At 40.0% G+C, this 26546-nt stretch overlaps 1 pseudogene; it reads right to left on the bottom strand.

The window, feature by feature from the left end:
- Nucleotides 1-815: 815 nt before the first annotated feature.
- LOC100592162 overlaps nucleotides 816-26546 on the bottom strand; it is a 50005-nt pseudogene continuing 24274 nt past the window's right edge.

The following is a 26546-nucleotide window of genomic DNA, read 5'->3' on the forward strand; positions in this document are numbered from 1 at the left end:
TGTATGTCTTCTTTTGAAAAGAGTCTGTTCATATCTTTTGCCCATTTTTTAATGGGGTTGTTTTTCACTTGTTGATTTGTTTAGGTTCCTTACATATTCTGGATATTAGGCCTTTATCAGATGCATAGTTTACAAGTATTTTCTCCTATAGATTGTCTGTTTACTTTGTTGTTGCAACTGCTTTTGGAGACTGTCATGAAATCTTCGCAAAGGTTTATGTCTAGAATGGTATTTCCTAGGTTTTCTTCTAGGGTTTGTATAGTTTGAGGTCTTACATTTAAATATTAATCTATCTTGAGTTGATTTGTATATACAGTGAAAGGAAGGGGTCCAGTTTCAATCTTCTGTGTATGACTAGCCAGTTATCCCAGGATCATTTATTGAATAGGAAGTCCTTTTCTCATTGTTATTGTCAACTTTGTTGAAGATCAGATAGTTGTAAATGTGAAGCTTTATTTCTGGGTTCTCCCACCTGTTTTATTGTCTATGTGTTTGTTTTTGTACCATGCTGTGTTTTTTTTTTTTTTTTTTTTGGTTACCATAGCCTTGTAGTAGTATAGTTTGAAGTCATATAATATGATACTCCCAGATTTGTTTTTCTTGCTTAGGATTGCTTTAGCTATTCGGGGTCTTTTTTGGTTCCATGTGAATTTTATTTATTTTTATTTATTTTTTCCCCCTCTGGAACATTCAAATTCACTGTTCCAAAGTTTAATTAAAAACACAATTTACAAATATTTAATATCTTCTGAAAAGCATTTCTAAGTTAAGAATGAAAAAGTATATACATAATATATAATCAAATACCAGGTGCCTCAACTCCCACCAGGTCCACACTCAGCAACATCCATCTTTTTAGGTTCTTCAGGATCTTCTGTTAAATCTACAAAGTTGTTTTCCATGATGGGGGAAGGAATGGAAATCCCCATTCCTTTTTGAAATTCATACAGGCTTACAATATCACCTGGAGGTACTTGCTGTGCAAGTTTTTAAGATTATTGGTCACTTGTTCAGTGAGACGCATTTCTCTGCAGGAGGCACCCAAGAGACAGATCATACTGGGAGGGGTCTGGTGCTCAAATGCTCGTTCCAGGCTTCCTGGAGCTCCCTGAACAATTTGGTGGCCTCATCAAGTTTCTTCTGAATACTTCAGGTTCTTCAGAGTCAAAAATTTCAACTGGAGCGCCAAAGTTTGCTACTTTCAGTGTGTGAGCCTGTCTTGAGTATTGGGGTCCAGACGCCCTGCTGAGTCTAGTTCTATAATCTCCATTTCTTTTGCTGTGTCAAGTGTCCTAGTATGGCCTTCATCTTCAGGCAATGACATCTCCAACTCTTGTAGGGTCCTGGAATTCCCTCCTTTTGTTAAAACATCCAGTAAACTATCTGCCATAACATATGGATAATCTTGGCATGTGGCCCAAAACTCATGGATGCTGAAATCTCTTGGAAGATCAGAGTCTTCCCCATAGGTTGGATAGATTAAATCAGAATGATCCTTGCTGATATTTGTAAATGTGGAGTCATAACGTGGTGCATAAGAACTGTAGGGTCCATAATTCAAGTCTCACACTTCTACAATGGGATCCACGGGATGGAGAAGTCCCAACGTTGTTGTTCCATCTGGTTTTCTTCTTTCAAATTCGCACTGACGGTTCACAAGCTGTCTGGTCAGCTTTCCTCCAGATTCCTTCACAGTTTGGTCAAGCTGCTTCTGCTCTCTGTCTGAATTATTGCTTTTAAACTTATCTTCAAGCATATCTTTGTCTATATTTTAATTTTCTTTGCCGGGACTCTTGAAGGCTTGTGCTTCGGCATCTCCAGAGTCCTCTCTCTCTGGGCCAGCAGCCTCCGTCCTCCCCACTCTGCCTCCGTCCTCCCCAGTCTGTTCTATCTTTCTGCTTTCGAGTTTTTTGCAAGTCAGTCATGAAGTCTATGCTCGGCTTCAGGCTCTGAATTCTTTCTTGGCTAAGAATTGTATCCCCGAGTGCAACAGCTTCTTTGCAGCTGTATAATAAATGGTCTCTGGTTTGTTGTAAATCATGACATTAGTGCACATTAGTCTGAAGTTATCCTTTAGTTCTATCGACTGGTAGTCATTGTTCTTGACCTCTTCTTTCATAGTACTAAAATCCCTTGGGTGTTTAATGATCATGGAGTAGCCAGGAGCAATAAAATCAGTCACAGGAAATGAAAAGAAACCACTTGGGTCTTTTCTCTGCAATTGTCTCATCAGTTGATTCAAAGCTTCTTGAAGGGGTGTCTGTTCTACTTCTTGTTTGGCTAAAGAGCTTGTGAGAGGATCCCACACGGGCATGACACTGGAGGTCTTTTTCTGCCTCATTCTCCACAAGGTCTCGATCTCGCTTCTTTTTATCTTCCTTAACTCTCCTCCGTTTTCTCTCTTTTTCTTCCCCTGGAACCTGCTTCTCTCCTTTCTTTCTCTTTTTCCGCTTTCTGTCCTTGTGTTTGTCATGATCTTATTTGCCTTGAAAGAGGCTGGAGTCGTGCCCTGAGCTGCCCGTGGAGAGTTTGGTGACTTTGTTCCCTCCTACTTTGAGGACCAGCCTCAAGGGCTTCTCTACATACTCCTCATAGAGGTGTTTGTCCGACTTGCGCTCCTTGTGCTGCTTGCCCCTGTCCGACTGGCCCCGGTGCCCACCCCCAGAGCCAAAAGCAGGCACGCAGCACAGCTTCCAGTCCAGGCCAGGCCAGCGTGGGGCGGGAGCGCCCCGTAGAGGCCCCGCGCGCCGAGAGGCAAGGGGGCGGCGCGAGGCCCCTTTCAACACATGTGAATTTAAGAATAGTTTTTTCTAATTCTGTGAAAAACGATGTTGGCAATTTGATAGGAATAGCACTGAATCTGTAAATTGCTTTGGGCAGTATGGCCATTTTAGCAACATTGATTCTTCTTATTCATGAGCATGGAATGTTTTTCCATTTGTTTTTGTTGTCTCTGATTTCTTTCAGCACTGTTTTGTAACTCTTGTTGGAGAGATTGTTCACCTCTGTGATTAGCTGTATTTCTATGTATTTTATTCTTTTTGTGGCTCTTGTGAATAGAATTGTATTCTTTTATTATTATTATTATACACCATCCTTCTGCAGCATAGAATTGCATTTTTGATTTGGCCCTCAGCTTGGATGTTTTTGATGTATAGAAATGCTACTGATTTTTGTGCATTGATTTTGTCTCCTGAAATTTTACTGAAGTTGTTTCATCAATTCTAGGAGGCTTTGGGCAGAAGCTGTGGGGATTTCTAGGTATAGAATCATATTGTCTATGAAGAGAGATCATTCAACTTACTCTTTTCCTATTTGGATTCCTTTTATTTCTTCCTCTTGCCTGATTGCTTTGGCTACGACTTCCAGTATTATACTGAATAGGAGTCATGTGAGTGGGGATCCTTCACTTGTTTCAGTTCTCAGGGAGAATGCTTCCAGCTTTTGCCTGTTCAGTATGATGTTGGCTGTGGGTTTGTCATAGATGGAGACCTGAATTATCAGGTCCTAGTGGATACCTGAATTATCCTAGTTAATATAATGCTTAATTTGAAATCTGATTCTTTTTTCTTCCCCAATTCTTATTAACAATTTAATATCTTCTCTACCTTATCTTACATATTTTGAACTACATTTGAATAACTACATTGCATTCATTTTTTTGTACTAGTGTTTACATTGTTTCTCTTCTTTTTGAGTTCTACAGACTTATCTCTAGCTTTTATACATAATTTTTACATAACATTAATATGTGATTTACAGTGTACTCTCTTCTTAAAATTATTCATTTTACCATATTTTGTGGTTTCAAAGAGCTTTCAAATTTATTTTTGCCTCCTCTTTCCCTTCCTCCTCCTCTTCCTCTTTCTTCCTTTACAATCCAGAAGTCTTCTTCTTCTTCTTTTTGTTTTTCACCTGTTATACCGTGAATTCAGTTAATAGACTCTAGCAGCTCAGGCTCCTTTTCATTGGTTCTTACAAAGTGTGCTTCTCTGGGTGGAACAGGCTGCAGCTTCAGGTTTCTTTTTAGCTTCCCTCTTTATTCTGGTTATTTTCCTTCACACACTTTCAGGAAATCGTCTTGGCTCTTAGAGTGCTTAATATGCCCAACATGCATATTAATTCTCTCGGCAAGAATCTTGCCCTTAACTTGTTTGTTTACAATGATGCCAACAGCATGCTAGGTAACTTTGTAGACTCTTTTAGTTTTGCCATGGTGACATTTGTGGGGCATTTCTTTTTGGACAGTACCCATTCCCTCAGTGTCTACATTATTGCCTTTCTTGTAGATACGCACTTATGTTGTCAAAGGTACAACTCCGTTTTCTCAAAGGCCTAGGGGACCTCAGCAGTTGCCTCTCTTCTTTCGTCTGTGTTCATCATTTTATCAAATTACTGGAAGCTGGGAGTTGAGGCCAAAAGGTACTTTCCTCTTCTTAAAAGTAACCTGAGTGTTGTATCTCTTCTCTTTGCCTGGAATTGTGCTATTTCCTGCTATTATCTTCTGGGACTCGAATTCTAACTGTTAAACTTGCTTCTTGTTTTCTTTGGCTTTTGCTTTTATTGATGTCTCCCTTCCTTCCCCTTTCTCCCCATCTCCTTTGCTTCTCTTTCCTTCCCTTCATTTTTTCTTCCTTTTTTGGGGAAACTTCAAGGTTCTCTCTTCTAAGGAAACGTTTATTTACCTTCTATCTGTTGTTTTTGGATCATGCCAAACCATCATTTGAGTTTTGTTTTCTCTCACGTTCCCTCCTGAAATCCATCCTGTTAATCCTCCCTGCCATTCCACCCCTCACAATCCCATCCCATTCTCTTCTCCCTGTTCCCTTCTCTTACACTCAGAAAAGTTCTGTGCACTTTTTGGGGCATGTTACCTGTTTTGTTTTTTTCTTCTGTGTTTTCATTCTGAGCCCTTAGAGCTGGCCCAGCAAACCTGCCTGGGCTTAGCAGTAAACCTGTGTCCTTTTTTATTACAAAGAGCAGACACATCTCCATAACCAAGACATTCTCACAGAGGAATGTGTGTGTGTCCGGGGGTGTGTATGTGTGTTTCTGTATCAACTTTAATCTTTTGCTGACTCGAAAACTCAAACCAAGTTAAAGAAAATCATAAAACAGCCCAAAACTAACAGGTTTGATATTCCCTCTTTCTTCAGGTCTATATTATATATTCCCTTATTCCGATCAAATGTTTACTGTTATTTTTACTGAAACTGTTACTGCAACAAAAATATCTTTTTATTACTGTACTGTACACTTTAAAATGGCTAAGATGGTCAATTGAATATTTTTAATTTTTTTTTTTTTGAGACAGGGTCTCACTCTGTCACCTAGACTGGAGTGCAATGGTGTGAACACAGCTCACTACAGCCTTGACCTCCCAGGCTGCAGTGTTCCTCCCGCCTCAGCTTCTTAAGTAGCTGGGACTACAGATGTGCACCATCATGCCCAGCTATTTTTTTTTTTAATTTCAGTAGAGATGAGGTCTCACTATATTGCCCATGCTGGTCTCAAACTCCTGAGCTCAAGTGATCCTCCTGCCTCAGCCTCTCAAAGTGCGAGGATTACAGGCATGAGCCAGCACTCCTGACCTTCAATTGAGTTATATGTGCTTTTTACCACAAAAAAATTTTAATTGGGGCCACAATGTTTTCCATCTCCATAGGTATGTTCTTAAGGAGAATGAATTGTATTCTGAATCATTAGGAATGTTTTCCAAAAGCACTTATCTTTTTCTGTTAATACTTTATCCAAAATAAATGTTTTTTCCCCTAATAATATGAATCACCCACTGAACTCTTTGCTTCCTAAGATTTCAATTGTAAAGGTTCTTGTATGAAGAAAAAGCTCAATAAGTGTTTGTTGGATGAATGGCGAAACCTTAATTTATCTCATGCCAGTTGTAATAATAATTAATATCATCATCACCACTACTATTACATCACATTTACCGCAACAGCTAACATGTATTGGCACTTGCTATGTGCCAGGGAATAACCCTTCAGAGATATTATCTAATCATAGCAGCTGTATGTAACTTTGTTTTTCTTTAAAATAACTTAATTTGGATTTCAAGATCTCATTCTATCAAGGTTATAGCTGCTTTTATCTCAGACACTTCTGGGTTGTTTTTGAATTTGTTTCTGGGTTGTTTTTCTAAGTTTTAGGGTAGCGACAGACACTTTTTTTTAACCAATATAACTGCCCCCACCACAACTCCTTTATTTACAGACTCTTGATACCATATTGAGCAGCGAAGTGCCAGCTGACTATTCCTTTTCTTTGCCTTCTTTGCAGCTGGGGTAACCAATTCTGGCCAGTGAGACATAAGAAGAAGTCAGCTGAAAATTTCTAGCAAAGCTTTTGATTTCAGATGGCTTGTTGCTAGCTTCTCCCTCCCTCTTCCTTCTTCCTGCTTTGATCTCAGCTATGATCCCTGGAGCTGGGGCAGCAATCTTATGACCATGCAGGAAAAGCCAAAAATTACAAACACACTGTTGAACTATAGAACCAATTTGTGTAACCATCTATTTTTTGGACATCTTATTATGTGAGAGAAATAAAGGTCTCTTTCTAAAGTCATTAGAATTGTCTTTTATGCTACTTGCAGCTGAATGTATTGTTAAGTAATGCATGAGAGTTATAGAGTGCCATGGGTGTGATGGTTCTATTTTGTATTAGGGTCACTATTATCCCATCTGGTCCTTCATTACCATTCCACACAGGTCATCACTGAGGTGTCTTGTACGGAATGGTTGTTGTAAGCCCTGCAACCTTCTATTCTAGATCTTTGCTATGATGGTGTTGATGGCAAGGGTCCCATCTGTTTCTGTGCCACTCAGGGATACAAGGATATTTTCAAGGCTGGCTATGGCTCTGTGGTGGACTATTGCAATGATGGCTCTGATTTAACCACACCTTTAGGTATTCATGCCTTATATAGTCCTCCCCACACTGACTCTAGACTTGGTCTCATGACTTACTTTGGCTGATGGGTCATTAGCAAACAGTGCAAGCAGAGGCTCAGTAAGGTGCTTGTACATTGGGACTGGTGTGCTTGGAATGTTCCCAGCCACCATAGTATGAGAAACCCAAGCCCTACAGTGAAGCCAGTAGAAGAAAACTGAGACACTCCAGTTGACTCCCAACTGAGCAACCAGCCAACCAATACCAGCAACTGCCACCTATGCAAGTAAGTCATCATGGGTAGTCCAACCTAGTTGAGCCTCCAAATGACTCCAGCCTCAGGTGAACCATATGGAGCAGACATCTGAGCCCAGGTAATTCACAGAATCATAAGAGGTAATAAAATGCTTGATGACTTAAGCCACTAAGGTTTGGGGTAGTTTGTTTCACAGTAATAGGTAACAGGTACCTTCTTCTTAGGTACAAAATGATTTAGAGAGTCACAGTGTTATAATGAATAGTACAGCTATACAATTATTAAAATTGATAAGTATTTTCTCTTTCATTTTTGCTGCAAGTCATATATATATATATGTGCATATGAAACACAAGAAACCTAATACATTGATAAGCCATTTCAAAACACTACATTTTCTATTCTATTCTACTTAGCATTTATATAGTGCTCATTATCACAGAATATAGGGGCTTTACAATATTATTATTTAGCATTTATGTAACACTTTTTGCCTTCAGTGTATACTACAAATTATTTTACTTTAAAATCATTTAAATTTTAAAATTATTTCATAACTCTTTTTGCAGAGGACAAAATATATAACCCATATTGGGCCCAAATATATCTTCCCTGACTATGTGTATATGTTGACCGTATGGAGGACTGGGTCCAAGGTAATGAGTACAAATGGAGCAACAATATCATTGCAACAAAGACCATAGCAGAAAATCTGTATATATGTGTGTGTGTGCATGTGTGTGTGTGTGTGTGTGTGTATTAAAATGAGTCCTAGCCAATTGCTCCCTTCAAGCAATATTTGACAAATATCCTAGAAGCCATAAATGTATTTGAAAAGCAATTCCAGCCAGAGCCAATGCACTGTGGTAGACCAGAGCAAAAACTCTGGAGTGAGACAGACGGACAAGGTCTTCAGCCTCTCTGATTATCAGCTTTTTCATTCATAAAATGAGTATGTGAAATTTCCTAGGGTGGTTGTGAAGTGTATTAGTCCGTTTTCATGCTGCTAATAAAGACATACCTGAGACTGGGCAATTTACAAAAGAAAGAAGTTTAATTGGACTTACAGTTCCATGTGGCTGGGGAAGTCTTGGAGATGAAATGTTATATAAATATTGCTAGTCAGTTATAATCAACCATAACAAAACCATATGTTTTGTGACTGAGAGAAATGACAAAGGCAAAGTGACCAACTCAGCATCCGAAAAAACAGCATTTATTAATTGCAAAAACAAAAAAGTGGAGGGGGCTAGTATTTAGGACAGCTGAGGCAAAATGCAAGGAAATGGTGAATGGCATGAAAATGTTGAGAATGTAGGGTAAATGCTAGATCAAAAGAACTGAAAAATTGCCCTCTCAGAGTCATGCTGGCATTAAATAAGAACTAATTATATTTTACAGTTATAGCCAAATTCAGACTTGGAAAAAGAAAAACCCACTGGCATATAAGACCTAAAAAATAATATCTGGCCAAGGGTGGTGGCTCACACCTGTAATCTCAGCACTTTGGGAGGCTAAGGCAGGTGGATCACCTGAGTCCAGGAGTTTGAGACCAGCCTGGCCAACAAGGTGAGACCCTGTCTCTACTAAAAATGCAAAAATTAGCTGGGCACAGTGGTGCGTGCCTGTAGTCCCAGTTACTTGGGAGGCTGAGGCAGGAGAATCGCTTGAACCCGGGAGGCGGAGGTTGCAGGGAGCCAAGATCATGCCACTGTACCCTGCTATCTCTGGGAGGACGCTCCTTGCCTCCTGCAGTTTCTGGCAGCTGCAGGCTGTCCCGGAGGCAACATCACTCCAGTCTGCGGCAGTGGTCACACTGCCTGCTCCTCTTCTGCCTGGGTGTCTGTGTGAAGTCTCCCTCTGACTCTCTCTCTCATAAGGACACTTGTCATTGGATTAAGGCCCACCCAGATAATCCAGGATGATCTCATTTCAAGATTCTTAATTAAATTTGCAAAGACCTTCCCTCCCACCCACCCCAAATCAGGTCACAATGCCAAGTTCCAGGGATTTGAAGTAGATATCTTGGAGGGGCCCATTTTTTGACCTACCACATCCCCCAACTCTATGTATGTGGAAGAAGTTTCCAATTTTTTTTAAAGTACCCAATTCACTTGTTTTTATTTTTTGAAAAATCATATTCTGTCTTGTACGTGGCCAGCTATGGACTTGTTTTTAATATCCTTCTTGCTTTTTCTCCATCTCCTGCCCTGACTCCCATCACCCTAGTGTAAGCAGCAGCAGCTCCTTTCAGCTCTCCCTTCAAGGTACATCTCAAATGGATTTTTTGGTCTTTCTCCACTGCTTCCACTCTGGTCTCAACAGCATTGGTTTTTACCCAGATTCTTGCTGTAGCCTCCACTCTATCCTCCCTGACTCACCTTGTCCCTCACAGCAGCCAGAGTGGAAGCTGTTCAAGAGTATACCAGAGCCCTGGTGAGGTGTCTCTGCCTAATACCCCCATACAGCACACATGGTCAAAAGGATAATGTATTTGCGGTTTCTAGGTTTACCGGCTGTCTCCTCGCTCAGCGTTGGAATGTAAGTGCCATCAAAGCATCTTATTTTTTTGAGAAAAAGTTAAGATGGACATCAGGAGTGTCGAACTTAAAAGGAACTTTGCAGGTAACTCTGGGGATCTGAACCAAAGCAGGCATTTCAGCACCGTCTCCATCGACTCCTATTACAAGGATCACCCCAGGACATGGCAAGATTCTTTCTCAGCCAAGAAGCCCTCAATTAGGGTTAGAGCACTGAATCTCCTTCGGTGGGAAGGCGATCAACACCTTTTGGAAATATTTCCACGGGGGCCAAATAATAAGTTTCTGGCTGACCTTAAATCAACCTAAATTTACATAGTCATTTTATCTGAATCTTCACGCACTCAAGTTTTACTCTAATTCGGTGGGTCCTAAATTGTGGCTTCCACGGCAGAGCCATTAGCATCACCTGGGAACTCCTTAGAAATGCAAATTTTGAGGTCCTGCTCCAGGTCTACTGCTTCTGGCTTTGGGGTGGAGTCCAGGTGTCTGTGGTAGAACAAACCCTCCAGGTGTTTCTGATTTTTGATAAGTTTGAGAACCACCGCTCTAAGCGATTTAAATGGCTTTAATCACTCTCATTTGTGTTAAGCTTGTTTCTTGATCCCATCTGTGTTATTTGAGAGTTTGGCAGCCTCCTACTATGTCTATCCTATTTCTTTTTCTAATGGAAACTTCTTGGAAAAGTGTTTTTCACATATTTACATTACATAGAAGACAACTAGCTATATGCCAAGGTGTTGTCTGTGATAATGTAATTTAGGTGATCTTTACTTTTTTTAAAAAAAATGTAGAAAAATTTAATATGTACTGTGTTTAAAAAAAATATTGTTTGGGCTTGATGGTTCATGTCTGTAATCCCGGCACTTTGGGAGGCCAAGGAGGCCAGGAGGGTGGATCGCTTGAGCCCCAGAGTTCAAGACCAGCCTGGGCAACATGGCGGGACCCCATCTCTACAAAAAATACAAAAGAATTGGGCGGGCATGGTGGCGCACACCTGTAGTCCCAGCTACTCAGGAGGCTGAGCTGGGAGAATCACCCAAGCCCAGGGAAGTTGAGGCTGCAGTGAGCCATGATTGTGCCACTGTGTTCCAGCCCGAGCAACAGAGTAAGACCTTGCATCAAAAAGAAAAAAATAAGTTATTATTTTCTTCATCACCAAGTAGTTGATCTGAAGAAGCTCTTTTCTTGAGCTCCCATACAGCATTCTTTCTTTCCTGAAAATTATATTACTTTTAAGAAAGTATATGAAAAAGGTAGAAACTCAGATATATGTGATATCAAGAGCTTTTTAAAAAATGACCTGGTGGTGCTGGGGCCTGAGGTAGCTATTCAAGAAACTTAAAGTTGGATTCTCACAACGTAGATCATGAAAAACTCTGAAGATCTAAGTGTCAATACTGAAGACACAGAAGTGCTACAAAAAATGTGGAAATTCCTTTATAAACTTGAAGTAGGAAAGGTCTTTCTAATTATGACTCAAATGTCAGAGCCACTCTAAAGAGATTCCTAATTTTAACTTCATTTTAAGAAACCCAAACCTACTACTTGATGTATCTACCACATATCACCATATAAATAATAAACTGAAAAAAAAGAATTTGCAATTAACAAAAGGATAATCTCCCGACTTTAAATAAACAAGAATCCGTGATCCATTAGAAAAATAAGCAAAGGAACTGAACAAAAAAAGAAATACAAATGGTTCCTAAATAGGTGAAAAGATATTTATCTACCTCATATAAGAAAAATACAAATAAAAGCCATTTTTAATTTATAAGATTAGATTAAACAAATAAGTTGGACAACACACATGTTGGCAAGGATGTGGAAAACAGACGCTCACAAACATTACTGATGAGAGTGTAAAATAGTGTCGCTGCTATGGAGGGCAATTTGGCAATCATTATCAAAATGAAAAATGCATCCTTCACCATTTGAACCGCAAACCCCTTTCCACATATTTATCCTACAAAGACATCTGCAAACTTTAAAAATTGAGGTATATACAAGATTCTTCATGGTGGCATTATTTTGGTAATAGTCAAAAAGAAGAAACAAATACAGTGAAACATCCACACAGTAGACTCCTATGCAGGTGTGAAAATAAATGAGGAAGTTTTATGCATGTACTCTTATGGAAATACCACTGGGATAAATGAACTGAAAAGAACAAAGTGCAAAGCAGTGTATGTAATGTTGTTTTTGTGTAAGAAAGGGGAGAGGATAACAACATGCTTTCATATTTGCTTATATCTGCAAAAAGAACTCAGGAAGAATGCAGAGGAAACTAAATGAGTAGCTGTTCATAGAGAAGTGGAAGAGATGAAAACTAGAGTAGAGGTGATGACGCAGGGCAGGTGAGCCCCCAAATTGGGGCTTAGCCTGGGAAGGTCCGTGGTTTCCCCCAGGAAAGAATTCAAGGGCAAGCCAGTGGTATTAGCAACTTTTATTGAACCAACAGTGTACAGCAGCAGCAGAAGTACTGCTCCCTGCAGAGTAGGCCTACCCCATAGGCAGTTTGCCCAGAATAGCTGCTCGGAGGCAGTGCTGCAGTCATATTTATACCCACTTTTAATTATGTGCACACTAAGGGGCAGATTATGCAGACATTTCTAGAAAAAGGATGGTAACATTTGGGTGGTTGGGTTGTTGCCATGGAAAGGGGTGGTAACTTCCGGTTGTTGCCATGGCAATGGTAAACTGACATGGCACACTGGTAGGTGTGTCTTATGGAAAGGTGCTCCCGCCTCCTCCCTGTTTTAGTTAGTCCTCAATTTGGTCTGGTGTCTGGGCCCTGCCTCTGAAGTTGATTGAGTCCTGCGTCCTGAGTCACGTCCTGCTTCCACGCTCCGTAAGACTTCTCAATGTTTACTCTGTTAAAGCATTTTGATATTTGAATCATACAAATGTATAACTCTTCAAACAAAATCAATAAATAAAGTGTTTAAAGAAAAATATATTGCTTTTTATAATTCTAGGAGTAACACCTACTTATGGAACACTTTAAAAGAACAGGGATATAAAAGCAATCCTTTCCCATTTCTAGAAATAATCACTGTAAAGATTCTGGCATATTTCCTTTCAATCTCACAAGCAGATCTCCATAAATATTTGTGTCTATACTTACAAAGTTGAGATCACACTTCAGTACGCTTTTGTACTTTGCAGTTAACACTTGAGATAATTTTACAAACATTTTATTATGTCATTTTAAAACTCTCGATAATAATCATAATCTTAATATTCATTCTTCAAAAAATGTTAACCGTAAAGTCCATTATTCCTAACCATTGATTTAACAAATTCATTCCTAATTAACTGTAGCCTTAGGCTTCCCTCAGGTTTCCCAAACAGGGCACATGCAGGACAATGCTTTCAGGGCATCTTTGTCAGAGCTCCCTCAGCCATGCTGAAATGCTGTTTTGCCACATTAACAGGAAGCGCCATGGGAACCACTCTAGAGGGTTCGTTAAGAGGAGAGGAGCTCAGAAGGCGTATTCATGGAATACACAATTCTTGAACTTCATCAATGCCCATGACTGTTGTCATTGTTGACTGACACAGTGCTGGGATATTTCACTACAGGCATACCTCAAAGATATTGTGGGTTCCATTCCAGACCACCACAGTAAAGTTAATCTCTCAATAAAGTGAGTCACCCAAATATTTTGGTATCCCAGTGCATATAAAAGTTACGTTTACACTACAGTGTAATCTATTAAGTGTACAATAGCATTATGTCTGAAACAACAATGAACGTATTTTAATTTTATAATACTTTATTGCTAAAAAATGCTAATGGTCATCACCATCGGAGCCTTCAGTGAATGGTAATCTTTTTGCTAGTGGAGGGTTTTGCCCCCATGTTGATGGACGCTGACTCATCAGGGGGTGGTTGCTGAAGGTTGAGATGACTGTGGCAATTTCTTAAAATGAAAAAAAAATGAGGTTTGCCACATCAAATGAGTCTTCCTTTCATGAAAGATTTCTCTGTAGCATGCAATGCTGTTTGATAGCATTTTACCCACAGTCGAACTTCTTTAAATATTGGAGTCAATGTTCTCAAGCCCTGCAGCTGCTTTATCAACAACATTTATGTAATATTTAAATCCTTTGTTGTCATTTTAACAATACCCACAGGATCTTCATCAGGAGTAGATTCCCTCTCAAGTAACCACTTTATTTGCTCCTTCATAAGAAGCAGCTCCTCATCCACTCAAGTTTTATCATGAGACTGAAGCAAAACAACTACATCTTCAGGCTCCATTTCTAATTCTACCTCTCTTGCTATTTCCACTACATCTGTAGTGACTTCCACCACTGAAGTCTTGAACCCCTCAAAGTCATCCATGAGGGTTGGAATCAGCTTCTTCCAAACTCCTGTAAATGCTGATATTTTGACCTCCTCCCAAGAATCATGAATGTTTTTAATAGCATCTAGAATGGTGAATCCTTTCCAGAAGGTTTTCAATTAACTTTGCCCAGGTCCATCAGGGGAATTGCTACCTATGGCAGCTATAGCCTTACAAAATGTATTTCTTAAGTAATAACACTTGAAAGTCAAAATACTCCTTGATCCATGGGCTGTAGAATGGATGTAGTATTAGCAGATGTATTAGTCAGTTCTCACATTGCTTTAAAGAAATACTTGAGACTAGGTATTTTATACATAAAAGAGGTTTAATTGGCTTGGGGTTCTGCAGGCTGTACAGGAAATATGATGCTGGCATCTGCATGACTTGGAGAGGCCTCAGGAAACTTACAATAATGGCAGAAGGTGAAGGGGGAGAGAGGTGTCTCACATGGCAGGAGCAGCAAGAGCAAAGGGAGACGTGTCACACACTTTTAAACAACGAGATCTCATGAGAACTCACTCACTGTCACCAGAACAGCACGAAGGGGATGGTGCTAAACCATTCATGAGAAACATCTCCATGATCCAATCACCTTGCATCAGGCTCCGCTTCAAACACCGGGAATTACAATTCAACATGAGATGTGGGTGGGGACACAGATCCAAACCACCTCAACAGGCATGAAAACAACATTAATTTCTTTGTACATCTCTATCGGAGCTCATAAGTGACCAGGTATATTGTCAATGAGCAGTAATGTTTGGAAAAAAGCGATGTTTTTCTGAGCCGTAGTTCTCAATAGTGGGCTTAAAATGTTCAGTAAACCATGTTTTAAACAAATGTGCTGTCATCTGGACTTTATTTTCCCCTTTTCAGAGCACAAGTAGAGAAGATTTAGTGTCATTCCTAAGGACCCTAGGATTTTCAGAATGGTTAATGAGCATTGGCTTCAACTTAAAGTCTCCAGTCACATTAGCCCCTAACAAGAGAGTCAGCCTCTCCTTTTAAGTTTTAAAGCCAAGCATTGCCTTCTCTCTAGCTATGAAAGTCCTAGACGGCATCTTCTTCCAATCCAAGGCTGTTTTGTCTCCATTGAAAATTTGTTAGTATAGCTACCTTTATCAATGATCTTAGCTAGATCTTCTGGATAGCTTGTTGCAGCTTCCCCATCAGCACTCACTGCTTCACTCTGCACTTTTATGTTATGGAGAAAACTTTATTCCTTAAACCTCACAAACCAACTCTGCCAGCTGTCAGTTTTTCTTCTGCAGCTTCCTTACCCTTCTCAGCCTTCATTCGATGAAGCTTAATTATTTCTAGCTTTTGACTTAAAGTGGAAGACTTGTACCTCTTCCTTTCACCTGAATACTTAGAGGTCATTGTAGGGGCTATTAATTGGCCTAATTTTAATATCACTGTGTCTCAGGGAATAGGGAGGCCCAAGGAGGGGGAGAGATGGGGGAACGATGGTCAGTGGAGCAGTCAGAACAAAAACAATATTTATCAATTAAGTTCATTGTCTCATATAGGTGTAGCTCATGGCACCCCAAAACAATCACAATAGTAACATCAAAGATCACTGCTCTCAGATCAACAAAACAGATATAGTAATAATTAAAATGTTTGAAATATTTCAAACTTTGAAATTTGAATATTGTGAGAATTACCAAAATGTGACACAGAGACACAAAGTGAGCACATATACACGAAGTGAGCGATATACTCGCTCAACGCAGGATCGACATGAACCTTCTATTTGTAAAAACGCTGTAGTATCAAATGTTTGCGTTGCTGGTAAAACTTGGAATGGAGAGGAAAGACAAGAGGATGTCAAGAGGTGGTCTTTGTTTAATGAGTTATTCATAAGCACACTTATTATGTAGCTCTTCCAGTACTACAGTGGGGTGTGTGTGTGTGTGTTTTGCGTGTTGGTCCATTTATTTTTACAAGTGAAATATGTAAACATATTGAAATGAAGTTTAGCAAGAAGTCACACAGTCTTGTAGTTAGGTTATAGAAGATTTAAAGTTGAAAGACTTGCCTCTGAATTCTGGTTCTGACTCTTAAAAACTGTCCTTTTTTTTTTCCAAAACTCTCTGTGGGGGTGAGGGGAAACCCTGTAGCCCACCCAGCTACAAACTAAAGAGCCTGAACTAGATTTGGTAGATGTGTCTTTATTTATATTTATATATATTTTGTTAACAGAGCTATAGCATGATTGAAATAAGATTCAGCAGAGGCTAATTTGGCAATGCTCTGGCGGATGGAATGGAGAAAAGAGAGACAGAGACAGCAGACTTGGGAGTAGTCCAAGGGAATGAAGGAGGGAATGGAAAAAGGAGACTGTGAAGGAAGAACTGATGGGGTTTGAAAATTGCTTTAATGTTAGGGGCAAGGAAAATGGAAATAAATTAAATAAAATAAAAGACCTATATTTAAAAGAGCAGGCAGTGAGGGATTAATTTGGAGGTAGGAAAGGGCAAATAATGAGTTTAGTTTCAAACAAGCTGAGCTTCAAGTGCAATATATACACAGAAAGAAAGAGGAGTAGCAAGACGAGATGGGCAAGAAAAGTTAAATATGTGGGTGAAAGAATTCAGATGCTAGACCAGAACTGGGGGCAGCATGAGAGACACATGGTAAGGATGTTCCCAAGATGGTCTGGCCAAGGTTCTCTTTGGATCCACAAGTCAACAGAAAACATGGATTATTTAATGAAATTGAAACAATAAGCAGAATATTGAGGAGTGACATCAAATTTGAATGAAAGCTCCATTCTAAAGAGATGAATTATTCTTAATGGGAGATGGGGGGTTTATGATATATCAACTTAAGGAGTACTAGAATCTAAAGCCATTGTCTTCAAGTGGAGACTCCAGGGAACACCCAGCAGTTGATGAAATCAGAAAATTTTTATGTCACCCCAAAGGAAACTAAGATACAAAAGATTGAGATACACTGCCTCTGCTGACTGTGAACAACCTTTAAAATCTGCCCTTGGCTTTGGGAATGCTTTGAATGAATTTGCTGTGAGTTGCTTAAGAAGAGGCAGAGGGCGGAATTTGAAACTAGAATTGTTAGGAAGAAATGAATTAGATTACAGAGATAGAGAAGATGCATTCTCATTCTAACCCAAATATATTAGGTCTTTAGGTAACTGAATAGACAGGAAAAAAAAAAAACAAATAGCGAAAGCATAGACTGCAGTTTCCCCTTGAGGTGGTAGCCTACATGGAGCAGTTGAAAGAAGCATGAAAAGTAGTTTCTTATAAGAACTTTAATCAGTCTTTGATTATCCACATTGGTCTATGTACCTTGCAGATTAACCTTGGAAGTTACCTTGTTTTCTTCTAGTTGGCTACCTCACATTGACAATTCCAAAGAGTATACACCCATTTTCATTTAAGAATATATAAAAACACATTAAAAATTATTCCATGAAAATAATTCATAATTGTTTGCTTTCCGAAATTCAGTGTGAAGAGATTTTTAAATCATCTGATAATTTAGGAAGATCTATATTAATATAGTGTTTCAATAGTATCTTAAAAATCAGATTGAATGACTTCCTGGAGTGAAACATTCCCAGTCCTAAATCATTCTCTGGGAAGGGAGACATATTTGAACAGCTGTATATCAATCTTTTTTGTCTCATTATATACAAGTCTTTGTATTTTCCATGTCCCCAAATCAAAGACCACCAGAGACACAAAGTTGGTTTATTGATGGAATTGGGTCTGTTGGCTCATTGTGATGAGGGAGACCTCACATCAGGAGGGACCATGGGACATCTCAGTAAGAGGATGGTGAAAAGATCTTATTATAGGCCTAGGACATGTTTAGGAGATATTAGGGAGGGTTCAAGGCTGCTGTCAGGAAGGAGGGACTATTCCACGATTGACATTTTTACATTGCAGGTGAGAAGAACAATGCAAGGCTAACATTGTAATTGTCAAAGCAGCAGCAGTCACTCAGCCTGAATAGGGGATGTTTGGATGCTTTTGTGGCTTGGACAATATTCTTGTTTTGTCTTAATAGATCAGAGTGACTGAATGGCCTTGAATGACATTGGTATCCTGTGCTGTGAAATAGCTTATGTTAAATGGTTGAACACCATGGCCTAGCTGTGAGTGGCAAGCCAGCTCGTAGCAACACTGGGGCCTTGCTGATAGTACCAGCCTTGCTCTCTACTAACTGAGGCTGCTTTTCTCTTAGTATGAGCTCTCCCCAAATGCTGCTACTTTCCAGTTTCTCAGCAATTAGCACCATGTGTGTTTATTCATCCCACAAGTTTCTATTAAGGACCTCCTGTGTGCTAAAGCTATAATAGTAGGCAAAACAGATACAGATCTCTTAAAATTAGAGACAGTGAGTAGAAGAAAGAGAGAAATTCATTAATTTTTAAAAATCCAAATATTTCATTACAAGCTGAGATAGTTATTATGAAGGAAATATGCAAAGAGTTCTCAGAAGCTGTAACTATTCTAAAGAGTCAAAAAATGATGTTTGAGCAGAAATCCAAAGGATAGGTGAGAGATGGTCAGGTGAAGAAGGTGGGGAGGGAGGGTGGGAAAGGCATTCTGGGTAGGCTGAATGGTCTACCATTCAGAATGCAAAGACCCTGAGGCAAAGAGACTTTGGAGAAACCCAAAGAAGACCAGTGTGGCTGGCTCCCTACTCATCTCTAAGCTATTTCCAAGTCTTCTCTTGGACCAAACAGTATTTATTATAATATTCAGCATTTTAAACAAAGAGTTTAAAAACCCAGTGGGTTGTTTGAAAGCCAATTAGCTTTAGCTGAAGAAAAGCCACCATGATGGCATATGAGAGTTAATAGTTTCCAGAAGCAATGGTCTTAGCCTCTGAGAACTCATCAAAACCTTTAGTGTTCCAATTTGAACCTAGAACCTTGGTGTTTTCACACTGAATGCTTGGACCATTCCTGCTCTTCTCCCCTAATTTTAAAATTACTTTCTTGTATTTTATGTCTTTCCTTAATTCCCTAGCCCCACTGAGGGTGGAGTTTTATCCTATTCCTCTTCACATGCCCCCCAGCACCTTGGCATTTAGTTGGTTTTGTTGGTTTAACTAATGTTTATTGAGTAATGTACCCATTTACACCCTACACTAGGACACAAACTCTGAAAGGGTGGATCTGCCCTCAGAAAGCTTAGAGTTGTGCAAGAATCTAACCCACCATCTGATAAAAGTGAAATCCAACGTTTTGGCCACCTTATCGAATTATTCAACATAAATTTCTGTATAGCTCCTCCCATGATAAAATAATCTTTATTTTATACTTCAAGGAAACTACTTTTAATACTATTTTCTATTTTTTTCAAAATGAAGTTTGATGATTACAAGATGGTGTTACTGTTGTTAAAACCAGGTGGCTTAATTGTGATCCCATTTGCAATTGATGTTTTCACCGTAGGGTATTTGAAAATGAGGTGTGTTTCCTTTTATGTTTTCAATGGCAGCCCCTTGTAATGGTTGTATGAGCACAAGACTGAGAATTAGGAGCCCTTCATTCTGTTCCTGACTCACCAGGTTACCCAACTTAACCTCATTTCTTCTGTGAAATGGGGATAATAATACTTACCTCCCTCACTGGGGTATCATGAGTATTAATTAGCGTTTGTCAAGTGCTTTAAGATCTTCAGATGAAAGGCCCCGTGGAAGCTCAGTATAAAGTACTATTCTATAAATCTCCCCCACCCCCCACTTTCACCTGAACAGTGATTACCAACTATAGCCAGCTCTAAAAGGCGCTAATGCCGCATTCAGACACGACAAGGCAAGTTTTATTGGTCCATTAGGACATGTCTATTTGAGGGAATTAGTTTTGTGAAAATGGTTATTATGCCAAGGGCTTTTATTTTAGGCAATCGTTGCTCTTAATAGTTAATAGTTAAATATTAAGCCATTTGGAAAGACTGGTTTCACGTTTTGATTGGAAGGACAAGCCTTCATGCCATGCCATTTACATCTAAAGAAGCTTAGGCATGTGGTGTGGGAGAACCTACTTCCCATAAAATGGAATTATATTTATATGGAGCCAACTTTGGTTTCTGAGAAACCAGCTGGATAGCGAAGACAATACTATCCACTGAATTAGAAAAGGAAGAAGTGACTCCCATATATAATTTTCTGGATTCTAATTTCAAAGAATTCGTAACTCACGAAAGATTAATTCTGTCATTAGAACCACATTTCATATGTGGCAGCAAGCTAAATCAGTTCATGGTACCTTTTTAAAAAAAAAACTCTTAGCAAGCTAATGTTCAACGGCAGAAAGGGGGCATGGACTCTTAAACAGCTGATTGTTGGATTGAAATAATGTATGTTCTTTGAATAATCAAAGCACTATTAATTTATCCTGTTCCAGGTTTGTTTGTATGTTTTTTTTTTGATCTACTATCAGAGATTTTCCTGGTTCAAAAGTAATTGATTATTTCCTCAGAAAGCAGGGTATTAGCTAGATGAGACCATTTCAGAAGCTAATTGAGTTGTTACAATGAAGATCTTATTGAGAAGTCAGGTGACATATTCATATTTTCATGACTACAAATTTCTTTTTAAAAACATAAAGTAGAAATTCTTTAAAAAGTCAATTTCCTCAGTCATTGCAGAATTGTGTTTTTAAAAAATTTGAAAGGCAAGACAGAAGATAGAGTGACAAAATTTTACCATTATTTTTTCATATAGAAAGTAATAAACTAGTTTCTGATCATACAGATCACAAGGTGACTTATCTTCATGAAATTAATTCATGTCATGTTCATAAACACTGACCTCATTTAGATTCATTCGCACTTTGTGATAATTTAGGTGTAAAGAGCAGTAAAGCCACCATTGTTTTACCCATGAAGACAGTTCTCTTTAAGTAAATTCACTGTGTAAACAAGGGAAACGGGCTTTCTTTACTTAAGAGTGAGGTCTAACACTGTCCAGGGCCTGAGAAACCAGTTACTGGCATTGTGGGCATACAAAGAGCATGTCAATTACAGATGATTCTTACCTATCTATCAACATAGGTAAGTGCTCCCCGGCTAAAACTTATAACCCCGTTATCCTGATCATAATTTTGCTGTTTGTTTACTAACACAAACACATATCTTTTTTTAAAAAAAATCACAGATTTAAGTGATCTAATGAGCTTTCTTCTATGTTTATTTTATTATTCTAAAAATATTTTCATTAACACTGAAAATCATTTATTCATTCGTTCAACAAACACTACCCCAGCTGAGAATGCTATTGTCCCTGACTGGGAGGTGGGAGGGTAGAAAGACATTTTTAAAAAATGTTGGCCAGGCATGGTGGATCACACCTGTAATCCCAGCCCTTTGGAAGGGCAAGGCGAGTGGATTGCTTGAGCCCAAGAGTTCAAGCAGCCTGGGCAACATAGTGACACCTCATGTCTACTAAAAATAAAAATTAAAAAATTAGACAAGTGTGGTGGTGCACGCCTGCGGTCCCAACTCCTAGGGAGGCTGAAGTGGAAGGATTATTTGAGTCCAGGGGATCAAGGCTACGGTGAGCTATGATCACGCCACTGCAGCCTGGGTGACAAAGCAAGACCTTGTCTTCAAATAATAAATATTTAAAAATTGTTGTGTAGTGTGACATAGAAAGGAGAATCTTATTTATTCTGGCAAATTCTGGGGAAGGCAGATGGTGGAAAGTATGATGCCAGGCTGCATCTTCTTAGAAAACAGTGAGGAGTTGTGAGAGGTGGGGAGGGGGCAGGCAGGAATGGAGGGGTAGCTGGCATGTCCCGGGGTGGGCAGACTGAGAAGCAGGGTAGGCTCCGGTCAGCAGTGGCCTTACTATTCATGCTAAACAAGTTTGATTTTATCCCAAACACGATTTGACATTGTTGGAGGGTGTTAGTAGTGGGACGTGACCAGATTTAGGTTTAAAAGGTCTTTTGGGGGCCGGGCGCAGTGGCTCATGCCTGTAATCCCAGCACTTTGGGAGGCCGAGGCGGGTGGATCACAAGGTCAGGAGATAGAGACCATCCTAGCCAACATGGTGAAATCACATCTCTGATAAAAATACAAAAATTAGCTGGGCGTGGTGGCGCGCACCTGTAATCCCAGCTACTTGGGAGGCTGAAGCAGGAGAATGGCTTGAACCCTGGAGGCGGAGGTTGCAGTGAGCCGAGATCGTGCCACTGCATTCCAGCCTGGCAACAGAGCGAGACTCTATCTCAAAAAAAAGAAAAAAAAGATCTCTTGGGAAGCCCTGCTGCTTTCCAGACCTGGCTTATCATCAAAACCACTAAAAAACACAAACAAAAGCAAAAACTCTTTTAAAATTTCTTTGCAAACAGTGAAAACACAAAAAAACCAGAATCATATAAAAAAGGAAAGGCAAACGATTCCTTGTTTCCTTCACACTTTCACTAACTTACAAAGGTTGTCTATCACCTTTTTAAAAGTTTTCTTCCAGTCTTTATGCAGATCCAAGCAAATATGACTATGAAATCTTTTCACCAGGCATGGTAATCCTGTTATCCCAGCACTTTGGGAAGCAAGGTGAGAGGATTGCTTGAGGTCAGAATTTTGAGACCAGCCTGGGCAACATAGTGAGAGCCCATCTCTACAAATAATAATAAAAATTAAAAAAAATTATCTGGGTGTTCTGGACTCCCCAAGGCCAGCGGCCTCCACTCAGGTTCTCCCATCCTGGGGTGAGGCTTCCCCTGGCCTGGACAGCTCCATTCACCTGTGGATTTCTGTGAAATGCGACCTCAGAAGGGTCAAGACCCCCACAGGGAGGCCACAGCAGGGCAGCTGGTGCCTCAGGTCCTCACCCAGACTGTGCTGGGTCCCCTCTGTTGTGGGTTTGGGGTCCGTGTCTCCTACCAGCCACTGCTTCCTCCTGGGCTCTCGGCCTCCCACCCCTCATCTTCACTCCTGCGGTGGCCCTGATGCATGGTGACCACTGCCCGGCTCGGCTCCTTACTCCAGTCATACCCTTGAGCATTCTCAAGCCACCCACACTGGGAGATTCCAACTCATGTGGGGTTTTTGGTTGTTGCGGGAGGTTGGGTGTTTTCAAACATTAAAGATGTTTTGAGTAAATAAATTTGCTTGATATAAACCACCCCCTCAAAAAAAAAAAATTAGCTGGGTGTGATGGCACATGCCTGTAGGCCCAGCTACTTGGGAGGCAAGGCAGGAAAATAGCTTGAGCTCAGGAGTTCAAGGCTACAGTGAGCTATGATTGTGCCACTCCAATGTGGGCAACAGAGTAAGGCCTTGTCAGGAAGGAAGGAAGGAAAGAAAGAGAGAGAGAGAGAGAAAGGAAAAAGAAAAGGTCTTATTTTCCTTTTCTTAACCCGAAGACAGCATGTTATAGTCATCATTCTGCAACTTGAAGCAGGGGTCTTGCTAAACTGCCCAGGCTGGTCTCAAATTCCTGGGCTCCAGCAGTCCACCCCCCTCAGCCTCCTGAGTAGCTGGAATTACAGGTCTGGGCCATGGCAGCCATCTGCTTTTTGGAATTGTTATGGAAGGGCTCAACTGGGGAGTCTTCATCTGCACAAGGCTCCTTGCTGACAGTGATAATCAGATGGAAATACAGGCCTACGCGACGGATTAAAAGAATGTAAGTTTGGAAGCAAGAGCCCAGTTCAAAAGCAGTAGGAGTGGAAAGAAAGCCACATTTCCAGGGATATTAGGATCCTTGGTAAGAGAGATTCCTACTGTAATTAGGCTAAAATCTCCAACATATTCAAACGAGGTGTTTTCTATTCCTGGTAAGTCAAGTTTCACCCCTGTAGCCCCCTAAACAAGGAAAGGGTAGGTGCTGCTGAGGGAAGAAGGAGGTGTGGGGTAAGGGGATACTGGCTTGGTGGAGAAAGTGTAGGCAGGCAGAGCCTTCTGCTCTACTCCCCTCGGGGTGAGAAGGAGGGACTGGGTTTGATCCCTAGGGGGTCCCTCGGTAATCTTGTGGGGAAACAGGAAGGCACCTCATATTCTCTGGGGCCTGCAGAGAGATGCTTAGGTTGGCTGAGCTGCCTGACAAGCCTCCTAGAAGGTTACAGCACTGGGCATGGCAGGTCTTTGTCCTGGAACTCTTCTGGGTGGACCTTCTATAACAGAGCCCAGTGGGGATCAGCGCCATGCCTCAGGACTGCCACGGCATCAGAGGACTGAGGCGGCTTCTCCACAGGATGGGCTTCTGGGCCCAGGCTGAGCCACCGAGCCCCCAGTGCCAACACTAGGCATGGGGTCAGGATAAAGACCTGGACTGTTAGACCCAAGCCCCCTGCTCTTCCCCGAACCCTTGATACACACGCCAAGCTGCCACCTTGGACAGGAGCCAGGGGAGGGACAACAAATCTGATAAAGCCAGGATTTATCCAACGAGACAAATGACCTTAAACATATGTTTAAGTTGGTGGGTTAGGCCGAGTTTATGTGTATTGCCAACAATGATGAGCAGGTGATTATAACAAGGAAAAAAAGCAATTTTTTATTTACATATCTAACTGTAAGAAATACACATGCAACTCCACTGCACTACTGTTAAAGTTTTTTTTAAATAATATATTAGATTTTAGACTTCTCCCAAGACCAGAACATTCAAAGATGGCTAAAATAATTGTGCTCAAGGCCCAGAAAAGCTCTATTAAAATATGCAGGTCAGAGAAGAATTGAGCCGATTACAGATATGTTTATTGGCCTCATATTTTAAAGGTGAAAATTAGGAAGGCTCTTAAAAGAGTTACGAGGCCAGTGGTAGGATTTGTTTTAGAATTGCCACTCGTGAGGCCTGGCTTTCTCTACTTAAGACTATTCTCTTTTTACTTATCACTTTTGTGGTGTCTTTGGCATACTTTTGTATTTTACTATGAAGGCATGGAAAAAGTTGTGTCATTAATAGAGCTTTGCAAGTAGCAATCACCATGGATCTCTAAGCCCCCGGGCCACTGGAGAATTGAGCAGCCTAAATCTCTGCAGTCTGGCTGGAGACTTTGCTGCATTGCTGATGATACATGTTGAGCAATAATTGTTTTCCAAAGATACAGGTTTGATTCGTGTACTATAAAAATCATTGTTCTTTTAAGGCTGAAAGAATCCCTGCTCTCAAAAAGGACATGATTCCTTGGTAGAAAAAAAACTGATCCCTGAGAAAATTCACCTTCAGCATAGCTGGTTTCCTAGATACACGCTTGAATGTGATAGTCACAGTGGCAAAGCTTCCAGACGAGGGTCTAGTTACCATTTCCATACCACTGAAAAAAGTAGTTGGATGTGCAGCATTCATATGTGCACACAGCTTGTTCTGTTAATTGAGGCATAAAACACGGTATGAAGAACTGACAAAATTTTTTTTCTTGGGCTCCTAACATGTTTGTGCTGTCCAAAATTTATCAGCAATTGAGGTGTACCGTGTAAAGAGTTGACATACATTCTTAGATAAATGGCTTAATTGTATAGCATTTTTAAATTATGTGTAATTGTAAGACTTGGTGTTACATAATTTGGTTGCTGTTGCTCTTCATTAAAGACTTTTGATAGTAATATAAGCCTTGAGTACTTGGTGATGCCAAAGGCTTTAACCATTAGATGTAAATATTATTACAGCAATAAAACATGTCTGTATTCCTCCTCGTGTAGATGTTATGCTTTTTTAGAAAAAGAAAAAAATGTTTAGAAGCTTTTTTGTAAATAAAAGAAAATAAAAACCATTTAAAATAACATTTTCACTATAGGACAGATAATTCAGAGAAAAACAATTATGAATTAAAACATTTCAAGTGAAGAAGTCAAGAATTTACTATTGAGAAAAAAAGAAAGCTTAACCAGATTGATTCAATGTATTACTTATAATTGTTTGATTCTGATGTCACTCTTTCCATACAGGTAGTTTTATGTTTGGAGTTCTTTTGGGGAAGAATTTATGCCTTATTTCTCAAATCTTCTGGCCCTGGGACCTTCTTTCACCTTAGATTCAATCTTTCCTGCCTTTTCTAAAAAGAAAAGCCTTCATACATGCTAAGACTGCATTTTCAATTTTTATCCTGGTAAAGCAAAGCAAAAGCAAGCAAACAAAATTTCAGCTATTTAAAATAAGTGAAATCTGCTCGGACGTTTTGCAAGTTAACTAAGAAAAATGGTAGGGGAAATTTCACATGGGTAGCATTTCAGGGACTTCTCTTAGCTTTTCAGTTTTCACAATGGACGTCTCTTTTTCAGTCTACTTTTGGAGGCATTTGGGTGGAAATGGGGAGAAACTGAGTTACTTGTCAAAATTATTCCATGCAAGAAAACGTGTTTTGGGGTCTCAGTATTAACCATTTGGGCAGAGACCCACTAATTGTACAAGGAAATGGATGAAGTACTTGCCAATGGTCTTTGTGTGAGGCTGATTCATATTATGATAAATATTTACTGAGTGCCCATTATTTGCCAGGCACTGGGAATTCTGATGGGATTTTACTCAGAATCATGCATGTTTAGTTCACAT

The sequence above is a fragment of the Nomascus leucogenys genome, chromosome 5, assembly GCF_006542625.1.
Source record: "Nomascus leucogenys isolate Asia chromosome 5, Asia_NLE_v1, whole genome shotgun sequence".
Lineage (NCBI taxonomy): Eukaryota > Metazoa > Chordata > Mammalia > Primates > Hylobatidae > Nomascus > Nomascus leucogenys.